The sequence below is a fragment of the Symphalangus syndactylus genome, chromosome 7, assembly GCF_028878055.3.
Source record: "Symphalangus syndactylus isolate Jambi chromosome 7, NHGRI_mSymSyn1-v2.1_pri, whole genome shotgun sequence".
Classification (NCBI taxonomy): Eukaryota; Metazoa; Chordata; class Mammalia; order Primates; family Hylobatidae; genus Symphalangus; species Symphalangus syndactylus.
In genome coordinates this window covers 105043579-105068492 of record NC_072429.2, presented here as the reverse complement: position 1 = coordinate 105068492, position 24914 = coordinate 105043579, and the positions used below count along the sequence as shown (strand labels likewise).

Below are 24914 nucleotides of genomic sequence, written 5' to 3'. Positions count from 1 at the left end.
ATTGGTCTACTCTCAGGTGAATCCTCATGCTCCTTCTCTTTTCTATTACTGCTCACCAACCCTCATGCTTATCATGCTTTATCACATTATCAGAATATGTTTTCTTCAAAGCTTTTATTTATGTACAGTAGTCCCTCTTTATCTGCAGAGGAATACATTCCAAGACCTGCCAGTGGATACCTGAAACCAAGGATAGTACCAAAACCAATTGCCATCAATCAGAACATGTTTCTGTTCATGGTTTCCACCCACAGATTTAGTGCTTTTTCCATCTTAACTAGTCACTCACCACGCACTCTGGCTGTCACTTTTGCAGTTTGAGGTGCAACCGCAAAACTAACACAAATTTTGTTTTCCTTCTCCACAATTTCTTGGCTAGATTTAGTCTTAATGTAGATTTTTGCAATCTCAGCATGTGATTAGTTTCCCTTTCCTTATTAAGTTGAGAACTTTCACCTTTTCACTTAAAGGAAGCACTTTCCAGCTTCTCTTTGGCATATACAAATTCCAGCATCACTACTCTTGTGCTTTGGGGCCATTATTAATAGTAAAATAAGGATGACTTGAATACAAGCACTACAATACTGCAACAATAGATATGATAACTGAGGCTATGGGTGGGTGGGATCTATAGCATGGATACGCTGAACAAAAGGATGATTCACACCCCAGCTGGACCACAGCAAGATGGCAGATTTCATCACATGTTGATATGGTTTGGCTGTGTCCCCACCCAAATCTCATCATGAATTGTAGCTCCAATAATCCCCACATGTTGTGGGAGGGACCCGTTGGGGGGTGCGGGTAAATGAATCACGGAGGTGGGTTTTCCCTTGCTATTCTCATGGTAGTAAGTTTCACAAGATCTGATGGTTTTATAAAGGGCAGGTCCCCTGCACATTCTCTCTTGCCTGCCGCCATGTAAAACGTGCTTTTGCTTTTCCTTTGCCTTCTGCCATGATTGTGAGCCCTCCCCAGCCATGTGGAACTGTGTCTATTAAACCTCCTTTTCTTTATAAATTACCTAGTCTCTGGTATTTCTTCGCAGCAGTGTGAAAATGGACTAATACATGCATACTACTCAGAATGACAAGCAATTTGAAACTAATGAAATTTATGTATAGAATTTTCCATTTAATATTTTCAGACTGTGATTGACCACTAGTAACAGAAACCTTGAAAAGGAAAACTACAGTTAAGCAGGAGACTGCTGTATGTGCTTGTTTTTCTGTTTTGTTTGTTTACATTTACTTCCAAGAATGATGCAATTTAATGCTAATACAAATCTTGCATTTATAATGGTTTCCACTGAGACTTTTTGTTCTACTTTTATTTTAGATACTGTAGTACAAATGCAAGTTTGCTACATGGGTGTGTTGCACCCATGTAGTGAGCACAATACCCAGTAGGTAGTTTTTTGAGTTACATCTTCCTTTCTCCTTCCCCCTCTAGTAGTCTACAGTGTCTCCTGTTCCCAGGTTTACGTTCATGTGTTCTCAATGTTTAGCTCCAATTTATAAGTGAAAACATGCAGTATTTGGTCTTGTACATTCATTCACTTAGGATTATGTCCTCCATCTCCATCCATGTTGCTGTAAAGGACATGATTCCATTATTTTTTATGGCTGCATAGTATTCCATGATGTATGTGTACCATAATTTCTATATACAATCCACCATTAATGGGCACCTAGGTTGATTCCATGTCTTTGCTACTGTGAATAGCCCAGCAATGAAAATACGAGTGCATGTGTCTTTTTGGTAGAATGACCCATTCTCCTTTGGCCATATACCAAGCAATGGGATTAGTGGGTCAAATGGCACCTCTGTTTTAAGTTATTTGAGAAATCTCCAAACTGCTTCCCACTGTGGTTGAACTAATTTACATTCCCACCAACAATGTATAAGTGTTCCCTTTTCTCTGCAGCCTCACCAGCATCATCTCTTTTTTGACTTTAATAATAGCCATTCTGACTGGTTGGGGGTGGTATCTTATCGTGGTTTTGATTATTTATTTCTATGCTGATTAGTGATGATGAGTATTTTTTCATATGTGTGTTGGCCATTTGTAAGTCTTCCTTTTAGAAGTGTCTGTGAATGTCCCTTGCCCATTTTTTAATGGGGTTATTTGTTTTTTGACTATTGATTTAAGTTCCTTATAGACTTTGGACATTAAACCTTTGTTGGATGCTTAGTTTGTGAATATTTTCTCCCATTCTATAGGCTGTTTACTTTATTGATAGTTTCTTTTGCTATGCAGAAGCTCTTTAATTCGGTCCCACTTGTCAATTTTTGGTTTTGTTGCAATTGCTTTTTGGGACTTAGCAAAACATTCTTTGCCAAAGCTAATGTCAAGAAGGGTATCTCCTAGGTTTTATTCTAGGATTTTTGTAGCTTGAGATCTTACATTTAAATTTTTAATCCATCTTGAGTTAATTATTGTATTTGGTGAAAAGGGTCCAGTTTTATTATTCTGCATATGGCTAGCCAGTTATGTCTGCACCATTTATTGAATAGGGAGTCCTTTCCCTATTGCTTGTTTTTACCAACCTTGTAGAAAATCAGATTAAGTGTGTGGCTTTATTTCTGAGATTTTTACTCTGTTCCATTTGTCTATGTGTGTATTAGTCCATTCTCACACTGCTAGGAAGAAATACCTGAGACTGGGTAATTTAAGAAGGAAAGAGGTTTAATTGACTCACAGTTCTGCAAGGCTGGGGAGGCCTCAGGAAACTTACAATCATGGTGGAAGGGGAAGCAAACATGTCCTTCTTCACATGGCAGTAGCAAGGAGAAGTGCCAGTCAAAGGGGAAAGTCCCTTATAAAACCATCGGATCTGGTGGAACTCACTCACTCACTATCATGAGAACAGCATGGGAGTAACTGCCCCAATGATTCAATTACTTCCCACTGGGTCACCCCATGACACATGGGGATTATGAGAACTACAATTCAAGATGAGATTTGGGTGGGGACATAGCCAAACCATATCAATGTGTCTGTGTTTGTACCAGTGCCGTGTTGTTTTGGTTACTATAGCTTTGTAGGATAGTTTGAAATTGGGTAGTGTGATCTAATTCTGGGAAGAATTACATTGATGGTTTGATAGGAATAGCATTGAATCTATAAATTGCTTTAGACAGTATGGCCATTTTAATGATATTGATTCTTCCAATCCATGAGCATTGAATGTTTTTCTATTTATTTGTATCATCTCTGATTTCTTCCAGCAGTGTTTTGTAATTCTCCTTGCAGAAGTCTTCCACCTCCTTGGTTAGCTGTGTTCCTAAGTATTTCCTTTCTTTGTGGCTGTTGTAAATGGGACTGTGATCTTGATTTGACTCTTAGCCTGGACATTATTGTTGTATACAAATGTTACTGATTTTTATACATTGATTTTGAATGCTGAAAACTTATTAAAATAGCTTATCAGTTCTAGCAGTATTTTGGAAGAGTCTTTGGAGTTTTCTAGGTATAGAAGCGAAGAGAGATAGCTTGATAACTTATTTTCCTATTTGGATGCCTTGTATTTCTTCCTCTTGCCTGACTGCTTTGGCTAAGACTTCCAGTACTAGGTTGAATAGGAGTGGTTAGAGTGGGCATCCTTGTCTTATTTCAGTTCTTAAGGGGAATGCTTCCAGCTTTTGCCCATTCAATATGATGCTGGCTGTGAGTTCGTCATAGATGTCTTCTATTATTTTGAGGTATGTCCCTTGGATGATTGTCACTATAAACTGGAAAGCAAAGTCTGTGAAAATAAGGATTTCTCTGGTGTTATTCACCACATTTTTCCCAATGTTTGACAAAGAGTGCACAATTGAGACACTTGCTGAATGAAAGAATGAATGAATGAATGAGTTGTGAATCCCTGAAACTCAGAATGAAAATGACTTACAGTTTATTATGCAGATATCTTAAGAATATACTATATATATGCACACATATATATACACACACATACATACTCTCCATATATATTTATATATTAAACATTATATATTATAAATATATAAATTTAAATATATATTAATATATAGAGAGTATATGTGTGTATATAAATATATATAGAGAGAGAGTATGTGTGTGTGTGTATATATATATACACACACACATATATATATACACACACATATTTAGGTTGTCAAGGGAGGTGTTCTTAAATCAATTCTGATCAATTCTGGTCAGAATCACATTCATGAGAGGCTATGGGAAATATTTGGACATTCCTTCTACTTTTGTTGCCCAGATGTTGCTCCTCTGTGGTTCATGCTATTCTGCATTGGAACAGTCCCTTCCTTGCATCAGAGTCTGTACTGTAAATAACAGAATGCTCAGGCTGTCAGCAATGTTCCACATGCAGTGTTCATGAATTCAGAGTCAACACTTGGACTTCTGCAAGCCCAGCTCTCTCTTAATTTCACAAAATTTAAGAAGGCTCCCACATCTTCCAATACACTTCACCTGCCAGTACTAAATTCTCATAGCCCAGGGACCCCATCTGTTTTCATGGCCAGCTGTCTTCAGGCTGCAGCTGTAGGTCCCATCCAGCAGCCTCTGCATTCTGCATGGGTGTGGCTATGGCAACAGGATATGCTTCACACGTCACTCCTTTTGGTAGAAGAACTTGCAGACAGATCCAAATGCACAGGAAACTCCATCGCACAGAAGTTTGGATTCCAGCCACTTCCCATGTGAGACTATGAAATGTTCCATCTGGCTGGAACAGCTCAGAGGAGCTCTGCTCTGTTAACTATATAGGCTTGTAGAAATAGGAACTAATAACAAATTAAGTATTGGAAGCAAACACCAAATTTAAATGTGAATGCTAATTTTGCTTACTAGAAAAGTTTCTTATAGATACAAAGATCAGAACTTTTTTTTGTCACCAAGGCAATAGTTTATTAAGCCATCGGTTCATTAAATACAGCACAGAGTTTCATTATGCTCATGCTACTTTCTTTTGTGCAGAATTTTTTTTTTTTGAAATGGAATGTTCTTCCCATTAAATTACCTGGGAAGGAGAAACCTATTTTCCTATTGCAGTATCATAAGGGATAATAAACACCTTAGTACATTCTATGATGCCATGTGGGAAATTGGTGTTTACTGCACTTTTCCCTCTAATTGGAAGTGAGCCAACCAAGGTGTTTCATAATGTACTTGGAGACCATTCAGACTATACCTTGGATGACACTGTTTTCTGGTCATTGAATTAATATGCAGATTATCTCTTCTTATAGCTTAGTAACCATGTTCTATTTTTAGTTAAAAAACTTATCTTATAACCCTTCTTAGCAGAAATTATTATCCACAGGACAAATATCAATGTAAGATAAAGTGAATCTTAATAATACCTCCAATACCCCTGATCTCCTTTTAGCCATGAACAATCCTAATTTATACATGTTTCACATGTCTTTTCATAAAGACATCATGAGAAATAAGCCTCTATCATAAACTTATACCAGAAATGTCATTTTAGTTCCTCTGTTTTTCTGCTTTCTACTTGAGGTCTACAGGACATTTGAAATACTCATTTTTATTACCGTATTGGGCATCTTTTCTTTCCTGTTGTTAAAAGGAAATGTCTGTATGAAACTGATACCTACGATACCAAATGGAATGAAGCTGCGGCAGAATTTTGCATCCGAAATGACTGACTCATATTTTCTAGCTATTTAATGTCCAGATGAGAACATAAATGGCTTTTATTGCTGAGTTACTAGAAATAGAGAATCGACAAGATAATTTGTCTTTTATTATTTTTACTGCTTGTCCCTCTAATATTGTTATTCATGTTAGAGACCATTACTGGAGTTGTAATATCTTATTCGTTGAACAATAGACCTTAGAATACCTCATGCTAAAAGCAAATGCATGAGAAATAAATGTATCCATGGATTTCAAATGGCAAAGCTGTAACTAGGATTTGTCCAGCTCATTTATGTTTGTTTCTGTAATACATAGCAACACAAGGTCTCTCAATTCTGTACATGAGAAAAACTAGGATTCTACAACCTCAGAATGTAAAAAGGTTTTGTTAAAACATCCAGTGCTACTTAAAGAAAATAGAAACAGGAGAGAAAAGTTACCACCTTCTTTGGTCTCTCTTACAAATTCTTTTTGGCTCAGGGCAACAGAAATTTTTACATCTATACCAGATGATATCTTCAGGCCTCTCTCTTCCTGCTGCCACCTCAATGTAGGGACAGTGTAGGCAGGATTTATGTTTTAATTATTTTCATTAAAAAAAAACCCCTAACTTAAGTTACCTTAAATAGAAGTGAAAAATAACGGGTTAATGCAACTGAAATATTCAGAAATCATACCAGCTGCAGGTGTGGTGAGATTAATGGGCTACATGTACTTTTTTACTTTTTGTTTTGTTTTGACTAATTTCACTTTCAGGCAGGCTTCCCCCATTGGATAACAAAGATAGGCATTAGCTGCACTAGGCAAGAATCCCAACAGATTTGTAACCTCCCTGAGGAAGACAGCGAGTTTTTAGTGTTCTGTCAAAATCTCAGGGAATACGGTCATCATTTTACCAGCTTAGATCATGAATCTATCCTTCAGTAATTCACTGCATCTACACGTGAGAGTTATTTGGCTGGATAGGTCACATTAGCCCCACATCCACCACAGGACTGAAAAAGTTGGTTATGGGGCAAGGGCAGTCCACAAAGGAATGTTGCATAGATTAAAGACACACATTCCCAGAAGGAAGGGAGTCCACAAAGGAATGTTGCATAAAGACACACATTCACAGAAGGACAGTCTCAAAAACAGAACCCGCTAGAGAACAAGGTCCTCTGATAGTAGGCAGATTCTAAGGCTCTTGTTGACATCGTGTATAAAGATGCCACAGAAAAATAATTCTCTGCAACTGCTCTAGTCACCTCCTCTGAATAGCCTTGTCTAAGGGGTCTTTGAAAGTGCCTCACAATGCAGAATCAATATGCAACTTCTCATGTCTTCTGCTTACTAGATAATAAGTACTTGGTGAATAATAATGAGCCTCCCAAGTGCAGGTGGAGGCCAGCTGTTTCAGCACAAGCTGTCTTTGCTTCACGTGAAACGTTTCAAAAATTGCACATATGGGGACACACAGACCAAGGGCGGCAGCATTAAACGGAAGGACACTGGTTACTGTCCAATGCTCCAAAGTATCCGCAAACTCTGAGTTTCCATGAGAATCATATAATGAGCTGGCAAGTAATTAATCCCCACTGGTAGTTAACACTAAAAATGAGGCAGAGCTGCCCAATTACTCTGCAGACAAAATTTTCCCATTTAAAAAAATATATACGTGAAATGAAAACTGCATTTTACATTCTCACTCAAATGATCTAAAGATTGCAAAGACTTTTAATTCAGAGGAGTAGCTGAGAGGGCCATGTACATGATTGTTTAGTATGACTTTGGCTCATGTTTGCTAATCAAATGGGAGACTCAAAATTTTCTAGAATATCACACACTGGGGCCTGTCGTGGGGTGGGGGGAGCGGGAAGGGATAGCATTAGGAGATATATCTAATGTAAATGATGAGTTAATGGGTGCAGCACACCAACATGGCACATGTATATATATGTAACAAACCTGCACGTTGTGCACATGTACCATAGAACTTAAAGTATAATAAATAAATAAATAGATATATATATATATATATATATATTTTAATGTACTAGAGATTACCATCCCTATAAGGGACTATTTTGCAAGTCAATTCAATTCAATTACAGTAACAATAACTCCAGCCCTTTATAATAAAGTTCAAATAAACAAGTAAGCTATGGCAATAGCAAGCGAACAGCTGAATAATTTTAACAGCCATTTTTTTTTAAAAAGGATTGAAGTTAATAGCTTTTTATAATGGAAACTTTACAAACAGTTCTTCAAAGGCAAATGACAAAGGCAAGTGGTTTAGAATTCCCTCCCCTCAGAACCTCAGAGAAACTAAGTAATTTAATCCTAGCACTGAAACTGAAAGCTTGCTATCCGGAGGTGAAGGCATATTTGTAATGTTCTATATGTATTATGGTATATGTATCATGTCCATTATGTTTAAATAGAAGACTTTTTTCAAGTTGCTAGGCATGCTGATTTTGCTGAATACTATGTGTTCTCTTGGAAAATAGATATCATTATGTTTGTGCCAGTAAAGGATGGTTGATCATGTCACCCCCTGCTTCAAAGACCAAAATCCTTAGCCTCACCAAGAGGACTCTGGATTATCTGGCACTGGCTTACCTCTCCATCTCCATCTGGTCCCACACTCACCTTGCCCCAGACACTCTGACCATCTTTTGTGTCCTCAAATGTGCCATCCTATTTCCTCTGCCTGGAACACCTCTCTAATCCTGCCCCCAGCTCCAGGTGGACTTCAACCTAGGCAGCCCCTCCATTCTCAGTGTCATGTTCCCCTGCAGCACAACCTGCTGACCCCCTCTGCTTGGCCTTCAGAGCACCTCTCAGGTAGTCTAATTGACATCCTTTCCCCAGCACACACATTATACTATTAGCTCCATGAAAGCATGGGCCATGTTTGCTTTACCCCTTATTGTATCCTGTGTTCAGCTGAGTGCCTGGCACATACTTGGATCCCCAGCATTTGTTAGAAAAATGTTCTGTGCATTTGGGAAGAGGCTGGTCAAAGGGTTTAAAAAAAAAGTTCCATGCAACCTAAAACTGCTGTTTCCCAGTAAATGTATTTTGATTTGGCAGATGTCGCTATGATTAGCCTTCCTTGAATACATCAGGAAGGCCACAGTAAGAGCATTTTAGTAACTTCAGGAAATTCCTAAATAATTGTAAGGTTTCACTGACCTGAGTTAGGTCAATGACAGAAGTTAAACTAAAGCAGATTTTACCCTGAAAGAGCCAAAACTTCCTGTCAGGAAGTCAAAAAAGAAATGAGCTTTATTAAAATAGAAAGTTTAGCTTTAAAATGGGTATGTATCTAATTGTAAATATGACTCACGGGGAAGCAATTCTCCTCCTCCTCAGGGGGAGGCCCTTCGACTACTACCTCCACTGATATTTAAGTCACCCAAATGATATGCTTTGGCATGACAGCCCTTAGAATAAATAAAGTTTAAAAGATAAGAGTATAGATCTTGGGAAGGGTGATATGTTCATTTAAGTCATACCCAGCCTGCCAGGGAACTATATTGAAACTTACAAAAATATCCCTGATCTATGGGCCTGGAAGTTTGGCATCAGTCCTTCGGGAATTCACAGACACATGAGGTTGAACCGAACAGACTCAGAGCTGCCTCTCCCCATCTAGGGTTCCAGGGATCCAGAGTCATGCATATGGCATGGTCTAAAACCTAGGCCTCCTGATAGGAAAGGTTATAATGGGTTGTACATGGCACTTAATTCTAAGACTGCATTGCTCCACATAGGAAAAGCCCTTTAGAAAGCCCACAGAGAATCTACAGATGCTCAGAAATGTGCTAACTCAGCAAATGGCATGAAACCTGCTAGAACCAGTGTTTCCTATGGAATTGCATAGCTGACATCTGGCAGATCAAGCACAAGTGTGGTCAGAACACCCTCAATAGTTCTGGCTTTCTGGACCAAGCCAGTGTTCACACTGAATAGAACTTACTACTGGGAGGAATCAAAGAAAGATTTTAGGTTCTTCATCTTTTTTGGTTCTATGAATCCCTCTGGGAGTCTGTAAAACCTATAATACATTCTAAAAATGAGATACATAAGATTTCAAATGAAACTAAATGCAATGAGAAACAGTTATCAAATTTTAAAAGAATGAATTTCTGACACAGTCTATGTGTTTCTTTATTAATACAGTTGACCCTTGGACAACACAGGTTTGAACTGTATGGGCCCATTTATAAGTGAATTTTCTTCCATCTCTGCCACCCCAAGAAAGCAAGACAAGTCCCTCTTCTTTCTCCTCCTTCTCAGCCTACTCAGTGTGAAGAGGATAAGGATAAAGACCTTTATGATTATTCACTTCCACTTAATGTATAAACATATGTTATCTTCCTTATAATTTTCTTAATAGCATTTTCTTTTCTCTAGTTTACTTTCTTATAAGAATACAGTATATAATACGTATAACACACACAATAACTATGTTATTGTAAGGCTTCTGGTCAATAGTAGGCTATTAGTAGTTAAGTTTTTGAGGGGTCGAATGTTGTATGTGGATTTTCAACTGTGTGGCAGGTCAGCACCATTAACTCTCATATTGTTCGAGTCAACTATACTTGAAATAAAAAGTTCTAACAGCAGGTCTAATAGTCATATTTTCAAAGTTGTGATGAGCATAAATGATTTTTCAAAATATCTGCAAACAACTGTAATGTGATATATTCTCTGTGACTTCTATTGGTGACAAAGTGACAGGTACTGCTAATTACTTATGTGGTTTGTGACCCACACCCATAATTAATGAATATGCCAAATTCCAATTAGAGGTCAGTAACAATAAAGATGTCATTTTCTCTGTCCAGGTTTGTGAATTAACTGAATTCTATCCATGTCAGTGAGCTACAGGTTAAAACCACCTATTTTAGAAAGATTTTAGATTAATTTTTTAAATCATTTAAACTTGGAGACTCTATGATTAACTTGACATAAGTTTGGGGTAGGGGGAAAGTTGTATATATATTGATAAATGGGTTTGAGTTTTAAAAATAGAATATAGCATATAAATCAGTAGTATTTTATGTATGATAATGAAAAAAATCAGATTGTATATAGGATATTTTCCTTACTAAAAAACTATGGTCGCTCATTCCTGGCCTTATATTCTCCCCTTATAATCAGCCCTTCTAAGTACTCCTGCTTTCTATATAAGTGTCTTTTTTTTTTTTTTTTTTTTTTGAGATGGAGTCTTGCTCTGTCACCCAGGGTAGAGTGCAGTGGTGCAATCTCTGCTCACTGCAACCTCCACCTCCCAGGTTCAAGTGCTTCTCCTCTCTCAGCCTCCCATGTAGCTGGGACTACAGGGTGCGCCAATGCACCTGGCTAATTTTTGTATTTTTAGTAAAGACGGGGATTTCACCATCTTGGCCAGGCTGGTCTCGAATTCCTGACTCATGTTCCACTCACTTCAGCCTCCCAAAGTCCTGGGATTACAGGCGTGAGCCACCATGCCTGGCATATAACTGTCCTAATCTACTTGCAAACATTTACATTTTCCGAACATTTTCATGAAAATTTCATGGCTCCTGCCCCAGTGGTTATCCTCAGTGATCACTGGTACAGTGGTGAGGTCTATAAAATTCCCTCTATTCCTTTCTATTGCCAAGTAAAATTCTATTCTGTGGAATCCATGACTCTAATTTGTTTGTCCATTCCTCAATTGATAGACATCTGGGTTATTTCCAATTTGGAGCAATTATGAACGCAGCTGCTGTAAACTTTTGAGTTCTCTGAATCCAACCTTAGTCTTAGGCCCCATGCACCAGGGCCTTGGGCTGGCTTTTCCCCAACTTTTCTGCCCCTCCCTCTTCATGTGGCACCAAACTATGCTCTATATGGCTTGCAGACCTCTGCTTTGGATAAGCGCAGAACCCTGGACCCTATAGTTTCTGCCCTTCTCCTAGTTGTGTAAGGCTTTTCACATGAGAGAAAAATCTGGGGTGGTACGTGGGATTTTGTGCATGTTCCTAAGGGCAGGGTCTCAGTACCTGCACACCTGTGGAACCAAAGGGGGCTTTCTCTGGTCAACTTCTCTGTCCCCAAAATTTCTGATTAAGTACTAAGTAAAGGTCCCTGGGAAAGAACTCGTGGATGGGCACAGATTTCCCTTGTGTCTGAGGCTCCCACTTACTCTTAACTATCCTACTGGCCCTCACTTGATTTTTAAGAATTAGAAATTTTCACTAATTTCTTCTTCACTTTTTACGTTTAATTTTTTTTAATTGTGGTAAAATACACGACATTACATTTACCATGTGAACTGTTTTTAAGTGTACACTTCAGTGATATCCAGTACCTTCATACCGTTGTGCAACTGTCACCACCATCTATCTCTACTAGTCTTTTCACCTTTCAAAGCTGAAACTCTGTACCCATTAAACACTGACTCCCTATGCCCACATCGCCCATCCCCTTGCAACCACCGTTCTACTTTCTGTCTCTATGAATTTGAGTCAGAGACACAGAGGAGAAAGCCATGAGATGATGAAGATGGAGATTGGTGGCGTGATGAGTCTATAAACCAACAAATGCCGGGGACTGCCAGCAAAACTAGAAGCTAAGAGAAAGGCATGAAGCAGATTCTCCCCATACAGCCTCCAAAGCCCGAATGGCCGTGCCAACACCTTAACTTTAGACTTCTAGCCTCTAGAACTGTGAGAGAATACATTTCTGTTGTTTTAAGCTACCCAGTTTGTGGTAGTTTGTTATGTAGCCTTAGGAAATGAAAACAGTATTTCTGTTTACCATATAGACATTGTTGAGATAATACACTCAAGGGTTTTGGTTTTCCTTTTCTCTTTCTAGTAATTCATGATCACTAAAGCAAGTTTCTGCATCCTGAATGGACATCAGTCTAATGTGCCTGCCCAGCAGGCACATTATCATTTATTCCCCTCTTCCAGTAGTAACAGATTATAGATTATGCTTCAGGACTACTGGTCAAAATGGCCTATTCTTCCCCCAAGCTCTGTCTCTCTCTCTCTCTCTCTCTGTCCTTTCTAAATGCTGAGTCTTGAGGACAGTGACGCAATGATGGAAAATAGCTAGAGCTGATCCATTCCAGCACTGGGATATTATCCTGTCCAAGATCCTGCTTTTCAGAATTTCCTTCAGTTCCATAAACTCCTCCATAACCATCCAATGGATTCCTTTCTGCTTAATCTGAATAGAATACACTTCCATTTAAGTCAGTGAAGGAACTCTGATAAGTTACAACATCATAACTTTGAGTTTTGTTCTGTTTTAAGATTTACCTTATTTGGACTTACTACTATTAGTAAGTTCCAGTGAAATTTCAGCCTTACTCCATTCCCTTCCACAGAATAATCTAAATGATTAGCTCAGAGCTTTTCTATGTACAGTTATCTATAATGTATCTATTACTGTTTTTGCAATTCTCTGTGCTTCAGTCAGAAGAGGCAGTTGATGGAAAACATTTTAAAAGTGCATAGTTTCTAACTAAGCTACTAACAACCTTTTATTTTCAGTCCCATTAGCAAAAATAAGAACTGCAATACCAAAGAAAACTTTACCCATAATATTTAGGGACAAACATAATGTGTGCATGATACTCAAACACAAAACTCTTAATATATTATATAATCAACAGCTATGCCTTAAAGGCTATGTTAAAATGATCTCTCTCTAGGTATTTCTTAAAATTACAGAATATTTTTACCATGCCAGAATGGTAATTTTTTCTTCTTAGTTGTTCATTTCATATTTCAGATAATTAAAAACTATATCTGAAACATTCACATGACTTTATGCGTTCTCTGTTATACACCCACCAATGTAACTGCTGATCTGAAATTTAAAAACATGCTGGCAAAGAAGTAAAAATCTCACTTCAATGATACTTTAGTCGTGTGAGAGAACACCTTTCAACTTCTTTGGTCTTCTTAAGAATTTAAGAACCTAAATAGATGTAACAGATAATGCAAGTCTGCTTCATTTCTGTGGTTTTTAATTTTCGAACTGCATTGTGCTAGAGTATCTCCCCCACCTTCCATGTTGGAAACTACATATGGAAAAACCAATTGCTACAATGACATACTTACCACAAGTAGACTACATTTTATAGTAGCCTGAAAGCTACTAACTTTAAAAATGCAAAGATACGTGATTTTATTTTCCCATTTTAAGACATTTTAAAATAAGGCACTTACATTTATTTATGTGACTAAGCCATTTGGATGAATGAAAACAGAAGAAAATATTTTTCACTCAAAGCCATTTATCATGGCTGTTAACATTCTTCTGCTTAATATGTGATGTATGACATCCAGTCACTGTGATCTATGCAAAGGGTGAAAAATAAATGTGAGAAAACATCCTTAGTCCATTAATATATTAATTAAAAACGTAAGATCACATTTTATCTTAGAAAATGACTGCATTTAAGAGACTGCATTCAACAGCCCTAATGGATGATGTAGAATTTTTTTTTTAATATACAAACATTTAACAAGTTAACCTTTCTGGAATTTTTTTTAGTTGCCCATGTTTGTAGAGACTAAGACTTGTTTGTTGCATAAATCTTAGTAGCCTTCCTGTAAAGTGTAATTTGGTATGTAGATGAAGGACCAGAGGTTAGTAAGGTAACCCAGGAACAAAGGAATAAATCACTGGATGTTAGATTAACAGTTTACATGATAACAGCTTCTCCTGACTTTTATCAGAAAACACTGATTCTACTACCTAGTATCTAATGTAAGAAAATATGTTAATTTGTTCCTTGAACAAACAGTTGTTTGTAGCAAAACATAAATTCTAGTGTGTACCCAGCCAGTCTAATGATGTAGATTGAAGGAAGAGAGCTAATGTGCACTGGTGTCATTAATCTTGAAAATTCAGATCAATCATTGGAAACACATATTCAGTAATGGTACAGAAAGAATCCTCTAGACTTTAACCATGACCCAGATGAAATAAAACCATGACTCTAACATTTTTCTTTGGTGCCAAACAGTAACATAAATGCTGTGGTGGCTTCTTATTGTGCTAGCATACAATCAGCATACAAACAGCAATCCCTCAATTTTCTATGGGAAACCACACTTCCTCAACCAGTATATTCCACCTTTCCGGCCACTATGACTGGTGGAGGGCTCTTGACCTGACCAGGGATATTTGCTGGAATTTCTAGGAAGAGCAGCTTCCTCTTTCCCCTGTAAAAGGTACGGGAAGAGACTGTCCTCTTCACTAGGTTTGAACCTGGGAACACGAAGCTCTGAAAGCTTCTGGTAGCCATCTTAGAACCCTTAAGAGTAAGCCTGTCAAGGACATAGCCAAGACTTAGGAAGGGGAGCTAAGAAATTGCAATGGAAACTGCAGTGCAACTGGTCACATGGTGTGAGCCCTGAATCAGGTCCTGCCTAGAGTCACATAGAGCTCCCGGCTCCACTCACTCACACAGTCACGAATCATGTCTCTCTTTTTTTCGCTCAAGAAACTTGAGATCAGGCTTTATGAGTCTTGAGAGTAAAACAGTTGAAACTAATTCAAGCATAAATGAGCACTTGCAAGGGCACAGCTGAAGTGTGGTGGAATTAGCAGAGTACAAGGACAAAGAGGATGCCAGACATCATGCTAGCATCTTTACTTGCTTATGTCACCGAATCATCACAGGAATCATAACCTATAATCCAGTGGATATGATTCTCAAAAAGTAGTAAGGTAGAAAGTAATTTGCCCAATTTTTTGTAGCTAGTAACTGAGGAATAGAGATTTGAATACAAACTTGTGTGGTGCTAAAGAGAATGTTCTTTCAAAGTTTCCATCTGTTCTGGTTTCCAACTTTAAGTCTTTCATTATTCCAATTGATCATATGTATATCAGTCACCATAAATTACAAATAAGAATAGAATACATACAGTATTTATTTTACAATGAACAACATACAACAGGTTTTCAGATTTTTATTGAATCTGAAACGCTTCAATAAACCATAATGGCAACAACACTAAACTGGTATAAAAACATCTATTAACTTAATAACGGAATTATCAGCAAGGGCCAATCTTCAATTTTCTGATCATCAAAAAATACATCCTAGTTGAAAGACATTATGCATATGGTATTGTTTGGTTTTGGATATCTTTACCTAAAGCTCTACTTATGTTCATCCCAATTAGGAAAAAATAAAAAGGCATTTCATCTTTTTGACAATTTAGGTGAATACCTGAATTGAACATAATTAGAGACCCATCAGTTACCTTTTTTTTTGCCTCTAACAGAATCTAACAACTGAAAGGAGAAGCTCTTGAGCTAAATATAGGTTCTTGAGCATTTTTAAATAAACAGAAGAAACATGGATTTAACCAAGAAAATAAGCATGCTCTTAAGAAGGAGAAGGTTTGGATGGAGATTTTGAAAACTGTAAACTAAGCTGAAATGATGCAGAGTGACTACTGACCTCAGGCAAATCACTTCATAATTATCTTCATTTTAAAGATGAAGAAATAAAAGTTCCATAAAGTTAAGCTCATCTAAAGTCACAAACCACTAAGCAGGAGTGCCAGATTTGACTGCAAAGCTCATGATCCTCCCTAAATGTCTGTGCCTCTTTCCTTGTAAATGGGTGGTTAGTATTCTGGCTCATTAGTCAGTCTTTTCCAAACACATCAGCTGATTGTCAAACCTGGTCAAAACACTGTTGTTCAAATCAAAATTGCAAAAATCAGGCTTCATAATCCAGAAGGCTGAGTTCAGTGTTTTGGTCAGTGGGGTCCCAGACCAAGGTCAAGCAATATGCATGTAATTCTGTAAAACAGACTACAGCCTGCACCTATTACTGTGCCCCCAATGACAAACAGCATGTCTCTTTTACCTTCTTTAGGAGGATAGAGACAATTCTGAATCACAAAATCAGAAGGAACCACATCAGCCATCTGAGCCCAGGATTCAGATTCTAAATGACACCACATAATGAATATTCCAGAGATAGAGGAGACACACTATTTATAAAGAAGGCTGAAAGCCTGGGGAAATGTTCCAGGCTGTCTGTTTCTTAAGACGAATAAGCATTTGTAAACAAAAGTAAAACCTTCCACAAACAAGGTTGCCTTTTTCCTGCACTGCTATTACTTATCTTTAACAATTATAAGATAAAACAAAATTTTAAAAAAAGATATTCTCTTTGCCTTTGCTACAGCATAAATTTCAAAATCTTGCTGTGTGTGTGTGTTTGTTGTTGCTCCTGAATTCAGCAAGAACAACATAAGGTGTTAGATAAAATTCTCACATGACCCTCCTTCCAGCTGGGACAATAATTGACATGCCAGAGTAAGCAGCAAGTTTGTTTTTAGGTAAACGGAGCTGCCATCTTATCAATATTTCCTTCTCCCCCAAATAAATATGATTTCTCCAAATAAGTATACTTTAAAGCATAGGTATTCCCTAGTACCCAAAATAACAAAAGTGCTCAATTCTGTAGTCTTTATATTAATCTCCCCAAAATAGTGACACACAATGCTCAGTCTTTGAAAGTGTGTGGTGAGAGCCTTTGCTGCAAACACCATTAGAACAGAACTGATTTGAAATTCTGCTTCCTCTAACTACCAGTGCCAGCCAGCCCATTGTCTTCTACCACTGTGGCTATTAGAAGTGCAAAAAGGCACACATCCATTCAACAAGTATCTGCTTGTTGCTCAGATGTCAAACAAAATCAATAATCATTTGCTAAGGAAAGGAAAAGGGAGACAAGAATTGACCCCTTTCACCTCAAATTTCTCATTTCCTCCTTGTCTAGGCTGTACAGAAATCCATGTAACTGTTTTCCCCTTAACGATTTCTTCTGCCTTCTGCATCTCACCAATTGTGTTCTGAAGTCTTTTCAAGAATCAGGAAATATCTCTACAATTGCTCCAAATCCAATGAAAATGAATGCCCATCTTATGTTTCTTTGTACAGATAGACTTTTAGAGATATATCTGGGTATTGCAAGTGCAAGAGTCCCAGTGTCTAGAACAGAACCTGCTACTGCTGAGTTTACAAGTGCGTATTGAATTTACAAATATGATTATCATTGGTTCAAATCATATTTATTGGGTTTTCACGTAGTCCAATGACAGGGGCATTCTATCAATACCAGTGTTGCTTACACTGAAATCATGTTTTCCTCAGTTCTTTCACTATTCCCTTGGGAAAGAGGAAGCCTCTCTAATAGCAAGAATATGCAATTGAACAAACCAATTCAGTAAATATACAAGCAGAGAAACTGAGGTTGCCTTTGTGAAAAACAAAGGCTCTCCCCACTGCCTTTTTCCAAGACAGGCACAAATCCCCATTCCACCTAGAAGCAGAAAAGAGCTGTTTGCATTTGTACGCACAGGAGAAAGGGCGGGGCTGGGGGGGGGTGCGGTTGCTGGGTGCCCCAGAGTCAGCAGGAGTATCAAGTCTGCTGCAACACAAATCCCTGAGGGACAGTAATAGGTAAGGGTGATTGGAATGGTTATTAGAACAAGAAAGAAGTAAGCAACCCTAATGATGATATCTTCGGAATGAATTCTGAAACAAACCAGTAACAAAAATGGGTGGAATGGTGAGACAGAAGAGGGGGTAGAAACAATGACCAAATTTTAGTTTCACTAGACCTCATTGTGTTAATGACAAGGCTTTTACCTAATAAGTGCTCTGAGTTCCTGAATGCAGGGGATATTAGAACAGTATCTTATTACATTTATGAGTGTAAGGTATTGTTCCTTCTTTCTAAGCAATGTATTGTGCTACAGAATCGAAAGGCTTGATGCTTCTCAATAAGCTCCATGCTGTCGATTTCAAACGGAAATTAAATACAGAACGAGAAAATTATACGAAATTCTTACCTTCCTATGTAGATACCTATAAATACTAAGGTTTCATTTTGGAATATTTTGGGGGGTTTCAAATAAATATTTGTCAAACATTTTTCTCTGATTGTTCAATCCCTCACTTGATAAAGAACTTACAAGTTGTAATTTTAATTAAATTCCTTTTAATTAAAAATTAAGATTATTACTTTTAAAAAGCAATTACCAAACAAGTTCAGTGAAATTAGTATAGCGGAATAGTTTTGATTCGGTTTCATCAAACAATGTTTACTTAGCTTACATGCACATATGCATATAATTCACCTTTTAGAAATTCTCAATATGTCTGAGGATGTTTTGTTTGTTTTTTAAAGGCTGAAAAACAGTTCTGCCAAAAGGAAGCCTCTTTAATTTCCTTAAAACAAGTGTTTTTGAACATGGGACCATTTTGCAAAGAAAGTCTCTTATTAACTACTCTTGATTTTCAAGATGGACTTCCAGCAGGAATATTTGAAAGTATCCTAAAAGGGGTTGCTTTTAATCTTAAGCACATGTTGTGGAAAGCCAGGTTTCTCAAATTAAGCATTACTGACATTTGGGCTGGATAATTGCAGGGGGCTGTCCAGTTTATTGTAGAATGTTTGCAGCATCCCTGGCCTGGCCCACAAGACACCAGCAGCACCTCTCCCCCAAAGTTGTGACAATCAAAAATTTCTCCAGACATTGTCAGTATCCCCTAGAGGGCAAAACTGCCCCCAGTGGAGAATCACTGCTCTAAGCCTATCAATAAGATCTATCCCTAAAGTGAGAGAAAGTGATTTATCTTCTTCCACTTTGACTGACATCTCTATTTCTCATTCTGCTTCCTCAAGCCATTTCACCACCTTTACTTTCTTCTTCTTCTTCTTTTTTTTTTTTCTTTGTAATGACTTTATCTTAGGGCAACAAAGATTCCATTGAGTATTTTCTAAAGCTTACCAGGATTTGGGGAACAATCCTCCAGAAAAAAAGTGTCCAGTTAGGCTTCCATTTAAGGACTAGGAACCAGCCCAAGGGTACAATCCTTTGTATTTCAAATGCAGGAGGTGGGGAGTAAAAGATTCATCTCACATTAAATTTAGCATTCTATAACGAAGCCTTTTCCTGCACACACTTATAAGATCTACCCGGACCTAATCTCTGCTTTTTTATGACACCCTAATCAATTTGGCACTTTCCCTCTTCCGTGACCCCCAAACAAAACAACACAGGCAAACATATCAGATGATGTTTTATTTGAACAGCATTCTGTGCAGAACAGAATTAATGGCTGAAATGATCATTTATTTTACCTTCACATGATTTATAATAATGACTGAAAAAAAATCGTAGCCATAAAAGCCAATAATGACAGCAGAAGTCTTTTTATTCAAATTTCCCACCTTACAGATGTCCAGAATAATCAACATATCTCAAAGGGTATATTTCAAAAACGTACTAGCAACTCAGCCAGTCACTGTCACATGGAATAAGAAGACATGCCCTGGCCATTAGAACCGTGCTGTCCTCGCTCTTGTGTCCCTCCACGGGACAGACATCACCTTGCAAGACAACCTGTGCCACTGTCCCCAACAGTTTTCCACAGAGTTCTTGTTTCCCTTCATCTGAATCTTCTCTGTGCAATTTGATGTCCTGAACTATTTCTGACGGTTGCACACAAGATCTCAGGGACTGGATCTTTTAGTTATGAGACCAGCCCTCTTTGACAGCAGACAGTAGGTACAGTGCTTGCTCTCCCTTCTTTGCATCCTTCCAGAGTTGCCTTCATCCTCATTTCCTGCATCTGATAAAGTTTCTCTGAAAATGTGAAACCGACGACAGAACATGGCAAGCTGGATGGAGAAGCCGACAACCCCTCCCCCACTCTCACCCAACGCCGGGCCGGTCCTGTTTCGGATCCCGCACACTGTGGAAGCTTCTTGCCTCCTTGTTTTGGTGGGTGAAATCTTTGCTGTTCAAAAGGGCGTTTTTGCATAGAGATTTTAGGACGTGTTTATTCTAGTAACCTAGTGTTTTCTTTTTCCGCTATATTTACATGTGGAGAACTCCAGGGAGGCCCCCGCCAGAGATCCCTTAAATGCTGGTCTCTGTCCCTGCTTCTCGGCTCCGCTGGCCTTTTGGAGCCATCGTGCTTCCCTGCCCGCAGGCAACAATCACAGCATCACCTGCAAGGGGCAGCAGAGTGAACCGCGGACCCCCGGAGTGACGCCTTGGAGATGGACCCTTTGGATTTGGGAACCCCTCTGACAGCCGGGACTCCCAGGATTCCCTTCCATAGAGGGAGTCCACGGTGGTCGCAGCCGGCAGCTGAGTCCTCCTTAGAGTGCCGAATCAGAGAAGACCCGCATCAGGTTTGGGATGTAAGGGGAGAGGGAGAGGTTAGAAAGAGGCATCACTGGATAAGCAAAGAATGCTACCCTGGGAAAAGGAGGCAGAAAAGACGTAGGGAAGCATGTTCCCCTTAATCCCTTCCCCGTGCCGCCCATAGATCCCTGGATCTTCTTGTCATGGAGACAGGCTGCAGTCACACACGCGACCCCGGGCCGGAAACATGCACACGCGAGAGCACACACGCACACACACACCCCGCCGCGAGTTGCACGCTGCAGACTTCTGCCTGACTTCCCGGCCAAAAACACCGCACCTCTGGGGCCAGACCATGAATTCCTGTGGCCTAGAACTGACACCACTCCCCCTACCCCACCCTACCCCCGCAATACACACATTCATACCCTACACTGCACCCTGAGCGTGCCGGGAACCACTTAAGGGAAGCCCGAGCAGCTCCCCCCCCCGTAAACGACTACCTTCCCCACCACCTGATGTCTATTTAAATCTCCTACAAGCTCGCCTACAGCGAGCCGAGGTGCGTCCAAGCCAGGTAGTAGACGGAGGAGGAGCCTGGGTGAAAGTGAACCTCACAGAACAGTACTAAATCACTATTCAAGGGGCGGCACGGGGAAGCCTCCAACCCTCTCCTGAACCTTTCAGGCCCTACCAGCAGCCCAGTTCCTCCGCCCGATACTGCACAGCTCCCCTCCTCTTCACCCAAATCCCTCAGCGATTTTCCAGTCGGCCCTCCAGGCCACTTTCTACATCCATCCTTTTCCCCAGCCAGTTCCCAACATGTGGCCTCGCGTACTTTAACCGGAGACAGATTCCAGGCTGACTCCATCATGATGTGCCCCCTAACCTTGTACTGATTCCCCAAATTATCCGAGTCCACTCTTCCCTCCGGAGCCCACTGTCCCTTCCACCGGCGTCCTTTGCTCTCGTCCAAATCCGCTTTCCACGCGCCCCACTTTCCACCCATCCTCCTGCCACTCTGGTCAAGACACGCTTGCCCTCCACTCTGCGCCCCCAACACTGTGCTCTCACGCTGCTCCCACTCTATCCCCCGGCGACACCCCCACTTTCCTTCTGCGGCTGTCCCTGGCCGGGCTCCCGCGCCCCAAACCCAGCCTCCCCGCCCAGTCCCCTCCCTCGCCGAGCGGTCTTTCCTTCTTCCCAAGTCCGCCCTCAGGGCCCCCGCTGGAGCTAGTTCTGCCCTCCTGCTCTGCCCGTCGTCCCCGCTCGAGCATCCCAATGGCCACCCGCTTTCAAATTGGTTAAGTGGCTCGGAGAGGCGCCAGGCACAGGGGGCAGAGGCCAGCCGGCTCTCCCGGGCGCCAGCCGCACTTCCCGCTATCCCTCCTGGACTCCCCCGGGCGCCAAGCCCTCGCCCCAACGCCCAGCAGCCTCACAAACTTACTTGCGGGTCGCCAGGAGGGGGCTGCGGTGAGCGGCGGCGGGCCCCGCGGCGGCGAGTGCGCCCCTCTCGGCGGGGCTGGGCGGCGCGGCGCCGGCGCTGAGCTCCTGCGGCCGCGAGGTGAATGGGCTCAGCCTGACGCAGCCCAGCTCTGCCCCCGCTGCCGCCGGAGCCGCCGAGCGCTTGCAGACATGCTCAGTTTCCGGACCTGCCCGCGTGGAAGCTACCAAGAGCCGGCAGCGGCGGGGGAGACCGAGAGCGGGGCGCCGCGAGCCGGAGGCTACCACGCCGGGGGCGGGGGGAGCCACGCACCGCTAAAAATAGCTCCTGCGGAAGCCAATCTGGCTTAGCGCGCACCCGTCCCCGCGCGCGGTCCCTCTGTCTCGGGTTCGGGCTTCTGCGCTGGCTACCGCGTTGGGGACCGGAGCTCGCTGAGTCCTGCCAGGCGTCTGCCTGCACTAGGGATCCCCATCTGGGTGGAGACGGCGCCTCCAGTTCAGGCGCCCACTCGAATAGCCTGGACTAAGCCAGAGCTGCCCCGATTTCGGGGTCCTGCCTGTCGGGCAGCTGTAATACTAGGTTCTCCCTAGAGAAGCAGAGGAAAGTTTTGTTAAAGCGATAAAAAAGCTTCTGCGCTACAAGGAAATTTGTTCAGATTTACGGAGAAAAAAATGTTTTTCAGATGCTTTGGTTGCTGGGAAAAACAAGGAGGAAAGGAAGGCGAAGTCTGACAGCCTAGAGAGGGACCCAAGGCAGCTTGGAGCGGGCTGAAGGGGGTTCTGCAAAGAGCTTCTAAAATTCAGAATTCTTTGCAAGGCGTTTGTGACTCCTCATTCCGCAGTGTTTTGCATAATTCGTTGACAACCCACCCTGACCTTGGAGATTTTCTTGTTCCTGTCACCTGAACGGTAATTTACTTTCTCCGCATGTTGCCTTCACTCCTTCACCCTCCAACCCGGTTTTAAATTGCAAAACGAAAAGGGCGCAAACTCTGGATGGGTAGATTCCCAGACCTGAACTGGAACCTGGCTGTTCTGTAACCTTGAGGAAAGGAGCTGGTCCTGTTGCGAGTTCGGGATGTATCCCAGATCTCCTGTGCATCCAGCAAACACTTTAAGCGTAGGAACCATTCAGCCACCTCACCTGCAAATTAGCTATTTCCCGCTATTAGTGTTCACTCTATTCTACTTTAATTTCTGATCATTATTATTTTTTAATTCTGTTCTTTAAAGTGAGAGGTACAGATATTTCCTGGGTCAAATTTCCGTCTTGTTTCACTCACCTCTCAACAGCCACCCAATGACAGAATCATTATTATTCCCATTTGACAGACAGGGATGTTGAAATTTAGCTACAGGCGCTCATCGCTTGCCTGAAATAATAAGAGTGTTGAACCTAGGGTCGGCCAGACTAGAAACTTTCATGGTTTCCGCATAACCTATTTCCCCGAGTCAATAGCTTTACCTGAGATAAGGGATCAAGAAAATTAGATACTATTCTGAGTGGCGTGGCGTGTCAGCAATAAGCCGATTGCGGGTTTTGTTCTCCATTATTTTCCCCTAATTTATTACGAGCATTCGCAGCTTAAATTTTCTGTTATGTTGAAATTGATAGCGTTTCATTTTTATTCTGTCAGAAAGAATTTACTGAGAATCTTCTACAAGCAATGTATAGACTAGGTATGTATTTTATAATTATCTCAGTTCAGACTCTGTGATAAAGCTACTTTGTTTTTGCAGTATTATAAATTAGTTAGACTTTGCTAACCCTACTAAGTAATGTACATGTGATTTTTTCATAGAACTGTAGTGGAATTTGTCTATTTGGGTCAAGATTTCCTCCCTCCTAAGATATCTGCGCCTTTCCATCCCCACTTGCAATTTAGTGCCATGTGCACCCCAAAATAAGTAATCAATTAAGGTTTGAACTTTTACTTTTTTACCGAAGCTGCAAATGTCATCTGCGGGACCAGGGCCACCTTATTACGACAATATCATGTTTCTAATTTTCCATAGGTGATTCATTGGGAGATCAAAATGTGAATTTTCTTAGACTATCAACACAAATCAGTCATTTCTATCCGTGGTGAAAGAAGGTGAAAAACAAACTTTATTTTCATCCTGGTTGCTTTCATTCTTCCTCTTTCAGTAATTATTCTTAAGGTGGTATGGCACTCTGAACATCACCATGCTACAGCATGCACACTACCCATAATCATGAAACAGGGAAGATCTTGATTTCAAAGTCTCTTCGGTGTCCTATAGAAAAGTGTAGCTCAAAAACGTACTGCATTGAGGACTCGAAGTAACAAGTGACAGGGACATAATTCTAACCTAGGCAGAGAAAATGCATTGGCCCGCGTAACTCACAAGTACTAGAAATAGCAGGGCTTGTCCTGGGCTTAACAACATTAGGAAGAATATGATTGTCTCTTTCTCTAACTTGCTTTCAGCGTTGCTTCCTGTGTTGGTTTCATTCCCCTCACATTATGTCCATAGTGTCAGCCCTACACAGTTGACGAATTTTGTAACCTTACAAAGAAATCAAGTCTCTTCTTCTGTTGAGCAGATCAGTCTGTGAAGGTGTACTCTTATTGGCTGTCCTGGCTCACACAATCAACCACCTGCATCCTCTTGGGGATGAAAAATTCTCA

The 24914-nt window shown here is 40.6% G+C and overlaps 1 protein-coding gene and 1 long non-coding RNA gene across 2 annotated transcripts in view; one reads left to right on the top strand and one right to left on the bottom strand.

Moving 5' to 3' along the window:
* The window catches only part of LOC134737134 (uncharacterized), a 28049-nt gene extending 16529 nt beyond the window's left edge, over positions 1-11520 (top strand). Inside the window, exon 3 of the long non-coding RNA XR_010121742.1 lies at positions 9821-11520. This is a non-coding gene — a long non-coding RNA (uncharacterized lncRNA). The remainder of the gene's footprint in view (positions 1-9820) is intronic.
* The window catches only part of OXR1 (oxidation resistance 1), a 490018-nt gene extending 467657 nt beyond the window's left edge, over positions 1-22361 (bottom strand). Inside the window, exon 1 of the mRNA XM_063642917.1 lies at positions 22265-22361. The gene's annotated coding sequence lies outside the window, so the exon portion shown is untranslated. The remainder of the gene's footprint in view (positions 1-22264) is intronic.
* Between the last annotated feature and the right edge of the window lie 2553 nt (positions 22362-24914).